The sequence below is a fragment of the Eubalaena glacialis genome, chromosome 13 (genome assembly GCF_028564815.1).
Source record: "Eubalaena glacialis isolate mEubGla1 chromosome 13, mEubGla1.1.hap2.+ XY, whole genome shotgun sequence".
Taxonomy (NCBI): Eukaryota; Metazoa; Chordata; class Mammalia; order Artiodactyla; family Balaenidae; genus Eubalaena; species Eubalaena glacialis.
Genome location: NC_083728.1, coordinates 55,551,432 through 55,560,652, shown reverse-complemented (window position 1 = coordinate 55,560,652; position 9,221 = coordinate 55,551,432). Strand labels below are relative to the sequence as shown.

The 9,221-nt window shown below is 43.3% G+C and overlaps 1 non-coding gene across 1 annotated transcript; it reads right to left on the bottom strand.

Moving 5' to 3' along the window:
- Positions 1-2,468: 2,468 nt before the first annotated feature.
- Positions 2,469-2,575, bottom strand: LOC133104595 (U6 spliceosomal RNA). The gene has a single exon (XR_009703655.1). It is a non-coding gene; the product is annotated as a U6 spliceosomal RNA (small nuclear RNA).
- Between the last annotated feature and the right edge of the window lie 6,646 nt (positions 2,576-9,221).

The window sequence follows — 9,221 nt, the reverse complement described above, 5'->3', positions numbered from 1 at the left end:
ATTCCTCAAGTTCATCTGGAAGAAAAATATAAGTAATTGGTGAAAATAGCCAGAAAGTTTTTAAAGAGAAAGAACAAGGAGAATAAAGTGTTTCTCCTAATATAAAAATAAACTGGAGAGCTACAAGAATTAAAGCTATGTGGCACTGGTCAAAAACCTAAAAAATATATCAAACAAAATAATGAGTCCTGAAAGAGACCCTAAAATTAAAAAAAAAAAAAAAAACTTTGAAAATAGGATACAGGAAATATCACAAATCAATGATGAAATAGGATAGGGAGAAAAGGTAGATCCTTGATTTACGTTATATGCTCAAATAAAATCCAGCAAAAAGGAACAAATGGAAACAAAAGAAAGAAGTAATAGTTTTCGATAAACTAGTACATGGATTTTAGCTGAATTTGGGTGGGGAATGACTTCCTTAATGTAAAAGCAAGGGAAGAAATCACAATTGCTCAGCCTTGCTGTGTCCCTCTACCCAGGGGAGAGCTAACCGATCACAAAGTGAGAGCTGACTTTCTTTCACCTGCAGAAATTGTCTCCTGAAATAGGCAGGTCTGGATTGGCAGGAGCAGGACCTGATGGCTCAAAACTGTTTCTCACACTGTGATCAGTAGAACAACTGCATCAGAATCTCCTGAGATAACCTGTTAATGAAGGAATCAAGGAAGGAAGGAGGGAGGAAGGAAGGGAGGGAGGGAGGAGAGAAGGGAGGAAGACAAAATATTTTTAAAAAGATTAAAAAGAAATTTAGATTCTATCTTAAACAAACTGAATTAAAGTCTCTGGCAGTACAGCTCAGGACTCTCTGTATTTTAACCCACATTTCAAACACAATAGCAAGTTTTGAGAATTATTGGCTTAAAAGAAATATTACTAAGTGGACAATAAGGAGAGTGTTTTAACAGAGGTGTTAGAACATTCCACAGTACCCCTACTGTGACCTCCCAGGGATGCCCACAGAAAGGTGTTGGGTTCTGGTAAGGACAATGCAGATTCTCTGCCTCTGACCCCTCCACCTACCCCTCATAACCCCTGCCATTCCGTCTGGGTTCACAGCAGGCAGTTGGCACGTTTGCTCACAATCAATGGGTAAAAGTGCAAAAGAGAAATCTGTATCGTATCTAGGAGGATTTCCCATCACTTGCAGGGAAAGTAAGCTATCTGCCATTTTTTATCACTGGCTTTGTGAACAAATTCCTGTTGACTAGGTCCAAAACAGAATTGCCTCATGCAATCTTCATTTCACCTTTCTTCTAAGTTTGAGAGGTTAGAAAGCCGGACACTATGTTTTCCAGGCTTCTTTGTTGTTGGAGGTAAGGGATGAAAATTAGGTTCTGCAAATTGGATTGACTCACATGATATCCGGATCCTAGGAGCTCCGTGAAGGCCGTCTTCCCATACACTCTGCTGGTAACCCAGGGGGCTCTGCAGCACCTCCCCAGTATACTTTCTCGCAGGTTCTCAGGGTAGAGACACCAGTGGCTTGTTGATTTGGGGAGAACTCCAGGGGTGGTCTCCGAGGAGGTAGTTCTTCTGGTGGGTCAGATCTGCAGTGTTCTGACAACCAAGATCCTGGAAGTCCAGCCTAGAACTGCTCCGTTAGGATCCACAGTGACTGTGTAAGCACCTAAGACCCTATATTAAACCCCTTCTTGCCTAAAATATGCAGAGTGGCTTCTGTTCTTACACCAAACTCTAAAGGACAGAACAATAAAGAGTGTCAGGGATTCACCTTTAAATGTCTTGATCAGGTTTAAAAATGCCAGTTTCACTGAAGAATGACCTCGAAGAAGCAGAAACAATTATTAATTTTATTATTTACTCTTAAATAAATGTCTTTAAAATTTTCTGCATGATGAAATGAGAGGTAGGCATAAAGCACTTCTGCGTGCCAGACTGTGTTTGTCTAGAGGAAAAACACTTGTAAGGTTGTTGAGTTGTGAGATGAACTAGTTACTTTTTCATGAAACCTCATTTTTACTCTAAGTAACAACTGACAGATAAAGCAAGGTTATTCAGATTTGGGTATTGGCAGATATTTTCTCAAAAATGCACAAAATGAATCTGTCATTGCAAGGAAAACCACTTGGTAATTGTTGCCAATGACACAATTTGAACTTCAAAGCAAAAATTAAAATTTTGGGAAACGTGTATCCACCACAGTGGGCTTGACATTTTCTCAACTTAAAGACTTTTTTTTTTTGATGTTCTAGTCTTTTATTGGATGAATGTTGATAACAGTAATTTAAAGAATTGTAAGCCCTTTCTAAATACATTGAATAGACATTTACAGTTTGCTGTGAGGAGAAGAAGAAATGAGTAAGGTCATTGTTTCTGAGAAGTTTATAATCTAAGAGGGGAAGTACGTACTATACATTATGTAAACATGAGGACTGAGTAACTGTGATGTACAGTGGAACTTGATAAGTAGTGTAGAACAATGTCTGGGGAGTTGAGAGTGGCAGAAAAATATGGAACGCTTCACGAATTTGCGTGTCATCCTTGCACAGGGGCCATGCTAACCTTATCTGTATCGTTCCAGTTTTAGTATATGTGCTGCCGAAGTGTGCACTAAAGACTTTTCTGATGACATTGGTGGTGAAATTACTAAATACATTTTTTCCTATTGTAGAATGTAATGGAATATGTTAAAACCTGGGAGGTCTACATAACTCAGCAGCCAGTGCTTTCCAAATGGTCAAGGGATAATGTTACAAAGCCATGCATGGATAAAGATCCATTCAAAGTGCAATAGAGACCAACAGATTTTAATGTAACAGAGAAGGAGAAGTTCACTGATGTGTTTTCAGATTTCACAGAGCAACTAAACTTTAAGAACTGTCACTTGTCAAATTTCAGTGTCGCATCAGAGAAGAATATACACGATTATTTGAAAAGGCTATGTGTCTGTGAGGGTGGATTTTCTTCATGTACTTCAACCAGAGCAATGTCTTGAAATAGATTGAATGTAGAAGCGGACGTGAGAATCTAGGTGTCTTTTATTAAGTTCTATACTAGATATGCAACAATTTAAAACAAGGCAATTATTCTCACCAATTTTCTGGTTTGGAAAACAATGATACTTTCCATAAAAATATGTTATTTATGTTAATATATAATGCCTTTATTATTGCTATTTTAATACATAAAGAAATATTAACATTTTTTGTTTTCAATTTATAATACTATAAATATTGAGTCTCAATATGGATCTTCAATAATTTGGGGGTGTAAAGGGGTCCTATGAACAAAAACCTTGAGAACTACGGTTTTAGTGTGCAATTCAATACCACATGTCACCAGGAGGTGGCGCCACGAACATACAGTGGACGCTCCCCAGCCCTGGCTTAAATTTAAGGCTTTGAGGATGGTCCCAAACCTGCAGGGAGGAAACAAGCACAGTTTAGTGGCAGCACCTCCATTAGTGAGTGCTGGTCCATCTGCACCCAACCTTGAGGCTGGAAAGCATCTCTGGATTCCCAGCTGTTAAACGAGATCAGACTTTTCCCTGAAGGAAACCCTCTACTTCTCTGACCACTCTTTGCACCAAGAGAATGATTTCTTACTGTGAACATCAAGTTACTGTGAGACTTGGCCCTGGCTTTATCCTTCACTGTCTGCAAACTCAATTTCTCTCACTAAATTTACAGAAGCAGTTCTCTGCATGATAACTCACAATTCTGTAGCTATCATATACATAGAAATGCCAATTTCCTAGTATCATGAAAAAGTATATGATAGAGTATATATTCATGCAGTGTGTTCCTTGGGAAATTTGTTCTGAAAAAGCCACATCATTCCAAAGATGTAATGCGTACCACCTGGCATGTAATTGTGATGATTGTAGGCTAAACTCTGTAAGGTCTCCATTCCTAATCATCCAGCCCCATGAGCAATGCTCTAAAATGTTGATGTTTCCCCTCCATGTATTGATGTCAGTGCACTCAGAGATCATCCATCCCTTCTAACTTACAGTTGCTCTAAACAGTGAAATGTGAGGATATTACTGTACTGAGCTTCAGTTCTGGAGCAGAGCCACTTCCTTTACTGACCTTTTTTCTCTGTTTCCTGTTCTGCGTCTGAATCCCCCTTGCTGTGCTGGTGCAGGCTCACTTCTTTGTTCCTCCTGATTTTCATTCCTCTGCCTTCCTCAAGGGAATCCCTGTGCCTTGTGCTGACTTAACACCCCCTGGCCTTGCTCTGGATGACTCACACTCACTGCCCTCCACCTACCACCAGACGAGAAAAGGCAGTGGCTCTTTCTTCATCTGCAGAAGAGGAACCCCATCTATATCTGGCACGTATAGAAGAGAGTATAATTTCCTGGGGTAACTCACTTATCACAGTGCCTTCTACCCTGCCTTCCAGAGAGCCAGGTAAACTAGCTTGACCATCAATGCCAGAGTTGGTTGATATCCAAGACCAAATCTGTTGGACTGAGAATTTCTGGGGGCTTCAGTTTCTGGAGTCTTCTCAGCCTCTGGGCTCTGGCTTCCCTTCCTCCTGGTTCTGTTCTGTCCCATGATGTATGAACCTCAATACCTTCTTTGTGTTTTACCAGAAGCCCGCCCGCTCAAAGCACTGGTGAGCACTGTGCACTTGTGGGACACTTTAGGGGAGTTCACAGGAGGACATCGATAGAAATCACGTTGCTGTGGAGTCGTAAGCTTTACCATTTTCCTTTGCCAGATGCCCCCTCACCTGGTCCCAGCCACCTCCACCTTGCTTGCTCTTTTCTCCCCATCCTTCCTTTGCTCTCATCTCTCCCTTGTCTTCCTGAATCATAAGGACTTTTCCTTCTTTAGGAAGAAAGTCTGCTTTTGCCTTCCCTTCTGCGGCTTGGTCCCAGGAAGGACCCTCTCCTTTAAGGTTGTCACCATTCATCCTGGTATATATCAAGTTATATTCAGAAAAACAAAACAAAACAAAACAGGAGAAGCTCTTTTGGCTAAATAACTGATGACAATTTTTCTACCTCATTATTATTTTAGCTTGCAGCTTCTATTAAATTGGGATCCCACAAGCAGACCTCAATTCAAGAGTTTTCACGAGAGTGGTTTATTTGGGAGGTGGCAGTGAATGGGAGGAAAAACAATAAGAGCAGTAGAGCACTTACAGATGAAGATGCTGGAACATTCCTGTACAAGTCTTTATGGGACACATGCTTTCATTTTTTCCGGGAAATGCCTGGCAGCAGAATGGCTGGGTCATATGCAAGATTTAGGTTTAATTTTTTAGGAGATTGCCAAACTTTTCCAAAGTGGTTGTAACCTTTTACATTTGCATCAGCTGTGTGTGTGTGAGGGATCCAGTTTTCCAGGATCTGTATGCCGAAAATTACAAAGCAGCGCCGAGAGAAATTAAAGGAGCCAGGTGCGTGTTCGTGGGTCACAAGGCTCAAGGGTGTTAAGGTGTTCATTCTCCCCAAACTGATGTACAGATTCAATGCAATACTGATCAAAATCCCAGCAGGCATTTTTAGGAGTAAAAATTGATAAGCTGATTTTAAAATTCATACAGAAATGCAAAAGACCTGGGACAGACAAAATAACTTTGAGAAAAGAACAACAGAGTTGAAGGGATAATTTGACCTGATTTCAAGAATTCTCATAAATATGGGCAATGTTTAAAAATTCTGAGGCCCAGTCCATGCTGCAGATGGTTTAAATCTCAGTCTCTAAGGGTGGGGCCCAGCAGCAGGAGGTTTTGAGGCCCCCTAGCTAATTCCTCTGTGCAGCCCACACTGAAAATCCCTTTTAAAAGATTCTTGAGTGAATATATTTCATGAGACCACTAGGGGGCATCCTAAGCTTATGACTGCCAGGGAATTGCCCTTCCATCTGATAGAGGGTCACCCTGACAGCCTAATTTTTTCAGATAATCAGATAAGTGGGGGGAAGGAGGAAAGAATAAAGAAAATAAGACTGATGCTCACTGCCTTTGGTAGTACTTTAAAAAATGCATTAAATATTCACAGAGCGTGGGGATTGAGAATGCCTTTGTCGGTTTTTGATTCTGTGTTGATGGCATCTTGGTGTGAAAAGGAGCACCTGCTACTTACAGATCTGGGTGGCTGATAGAATTTTAGACTTAGCCTGGCATTTGAAACCTTATCAAACTTGGTTCTAGTTCAAACTTCTATGCTCTTCTGAGCTCTCCCAGACCCCTACATAAATCCTCTGTTTCAGCCACCCTGAAGGGTGGTAAGGTCTAGTATAATCATCTTTTTCCAAACTTGATGTCCAACTCCCTCTGACCTTTGAGTTCCCCGGACAGAGAACGCTCAAGTTGCCCGTGCCCAGGTCGCCCTCTGGTTCCCTCCAGCCCTCAGGGACCCCTCCCCCCCCAGAGCCCCGTAACACCTCGTCAGGACACTCACTGGGAACTTATTACAGGACACCCCCTGTAATTTTGAATTGCTTCATACCTTGTCTGATTGACCATTTCAGAAAGCTCTTTGAGTCCTGGGACCTCACCTTTAATTTAATAACCGTTGGTAGTGCTTGCATGTAGATGGTTGATTGACATTTGCTTGATGAAAAATTTTGTTATGATTAGTTGATCTTAAAGTGAGCTTCCTGAGAAAAGGGCGATTTTTACCCAGTGCTTAGCATCCTGCCTAGAACAGTGCGGGCCCTTGATATATGAACGTTGCCTTGAGATAAATGTGTCCACGTTCAATATTTCCTTGCTTTAAGCTGAATCTTTTTTCTCCTCCTCCTCCTTTTTCTCCTTCTCTGACTCTTTTAAAAAGACAGCTTGGTGCAATCTGCCTCTGGGCTGCCGTATTTCCTTCCCTCTTCCCGCCTCCCCTCCCCTCTCCTCTCTCTTTCTTAATACGTGTGCATCTGCGGTAGAATAAAAAACATGTTTGGTCTCTGCCCCCAGTTTCTGGCACAGAGCTTCCAAAACCCTTGTAACTTCCTGAGTGACGGGGATGCTGGGAGCATCTTTTGTTCTAATATTGGGTTTTTGACCCCAGTTCCTGACATGGAGCTCCTGAATTCCTTGGATTTCTGGGGTGATAGGAGCATATTTTGTTCTAATGAGGTGACTCTGGGTGGGCTCCCGGATGGCTTCAGGATGGAGGCTGGTCACCAGAAAGACAAAGACATGATTAGAAGCTTGGGACTTTCAGCCCCATCCTCCATCCTCCAGGAAGGGAGACTGGAGATTGAGTTAATGATGGATCATGCCTACATGGTGAAGCCTCCATAAAAAAAAATCCCTAAACTGTGGGGTTCGGAGAGTTTCCGGGGTGGTGAACACATCCACGTGTGTGGGGGTGATGCACCCCAACTCCACAAAGACAGAAGATCCTGAGCATGGGACCCTTCCAGACCTTGCCCTATGTACCTCTTCATCTAGCTGTTCATCTGTATCCTTTATCATATTCTTTATAATAAACCAGCAAATGTAAGCATCTCCCTGAGTTCTGTGAGCCATTTCCACAAGTTAAGGAACCTAGGAAGGGTTGTGGGAACCTCAGATCTACATCTGGTTGGTCAGAAGTACAGGTGGTGTGACGACCTTGGGAGTGGGGACATCCTTGTGGGGCTGGTTCCCTAACTGTGGGGTCTTTGCTGACTCTGGGTAGTTAGTGTCAGAATTGAATTAAATTGTAAGACACCCCCTATAGCTGAGGTCGGGAGAATGGCGGTTGTTAGAAGAAAAACCCTGCACATTAGTGTCAGAAGTACTGTGAGGGGAGAAATTGTTTTCCTCAAGCTTTTTTTATTAACACATTAAATGACAAGATTGAAGTAGTGAAGCAGAATAGTCGAGATACTTACAACTCTGATGTGGTCTGCACGTAGCTTGATGTTATTGGTGACAGAGTCACGGGAACCACCAATGCTACTCTGGTTTATCAACCGACATTCACGGTTGAAAGCAAGGAAATATTGAACAAAATGTTAAATTGTGGTAGAATTCAGTGAACATAAAGATGTAATTTCTCAGGACTTCCCTGGTGGCGCAGTGGTTAAGAAGCCGTCTGCCAATGCAGGGAACACGGGTTCAATCCCTGATCCAGGAAGATCCCACATGCTGCAGAGCAACTAAGCCCATGTGCCACAACTACTGAAGCCCGCGTGCCTAGAGTCGGTGCTCTGCAACAAGAGAAGCCACCGCGATGAGAAGCCTGCACACCGCAACAGAGTAGCCCCCGCTCGCCGCAACTAGGGAAAGCCCGCGTGCAGCAACGAAGACCCAGTGCAGCCAAAAATAAATAAATAACTTAAAAAAAATGTAATTTCTCCCCATATATGCTCAAGAATCCTCTCCATTCTATCTAGAAACCTCTGGTGCCAGGGGAGAGGTCTGTGGTCTCCCAGGTTAAAAACCTCTCTTGTAGCACAATATGTTGAGTACATATTTTTCTTTCATGGTCAAATGAATTCTCTTTTTCTTTTTATTAAAAAAATTCAAATCTTCAGAAAAGTTTCTAGGCTGCTACCTTTGAGTGTAAGGTCACATGGGTAACCTGAGGCCAACACCGGTGGTTCTCAAACTTAAGCATCAGAATCACCAGGGCTTTTCTCCTAGGACTGCTGATGCAGGTGTGGGCTGAGAGTCTTTAATTTCCAGCAAGTTTCCAGGCGATGCTGATGGTGCTGGTGTGGGATGCTTCTTGGAGAACCACTCTCTTATAAGAGTTTGGCCTTCTGACACGCCAAGGGCTGGAATTGGGCGAGTGACCAACTGGGAAGGAGAGTTGGACACAGTCCAGGTGAAGCAGGAAGAGCTGCTGTGTGTGCTTGTGACATGAGGGGGCTTTGGTGGGGGGGGGGTAGCAGGGGGGATGGGCTACGTGTGCCACTGGAGACAGAGCCGGGTGGCAGGTGACTTGGATGTCCCACCTTACTTTGCCAGCAGCTGGGGCTGTCACCCTCCAGCTTGCTGACATTGTCCGGAGCCAGGACTTCCACCTGCATCACCTGTGCCCCTGCACACAGGGAGAGTGGCACCCTCAGTGGCAGTGTCTACCCATCGGGGTCCCTGAAGATATTCCCAACCTCCCTGTTCCCACACCCACGTGCTTCCAAGTGGCTTGAGAGCCTGCCGCCCACAGCAGGTACCCACTCACTGCATCTCACTTAATAGCCACCTCGACCTTTCCTGTCTCACCCTCTCCTCTCTCTCCCCCCTGCTTCCTGGAATCACCTTCCAAATAAAATGACCCGCTTCCCAGTGCTTGCCTCAGGGACTCTTTGGGG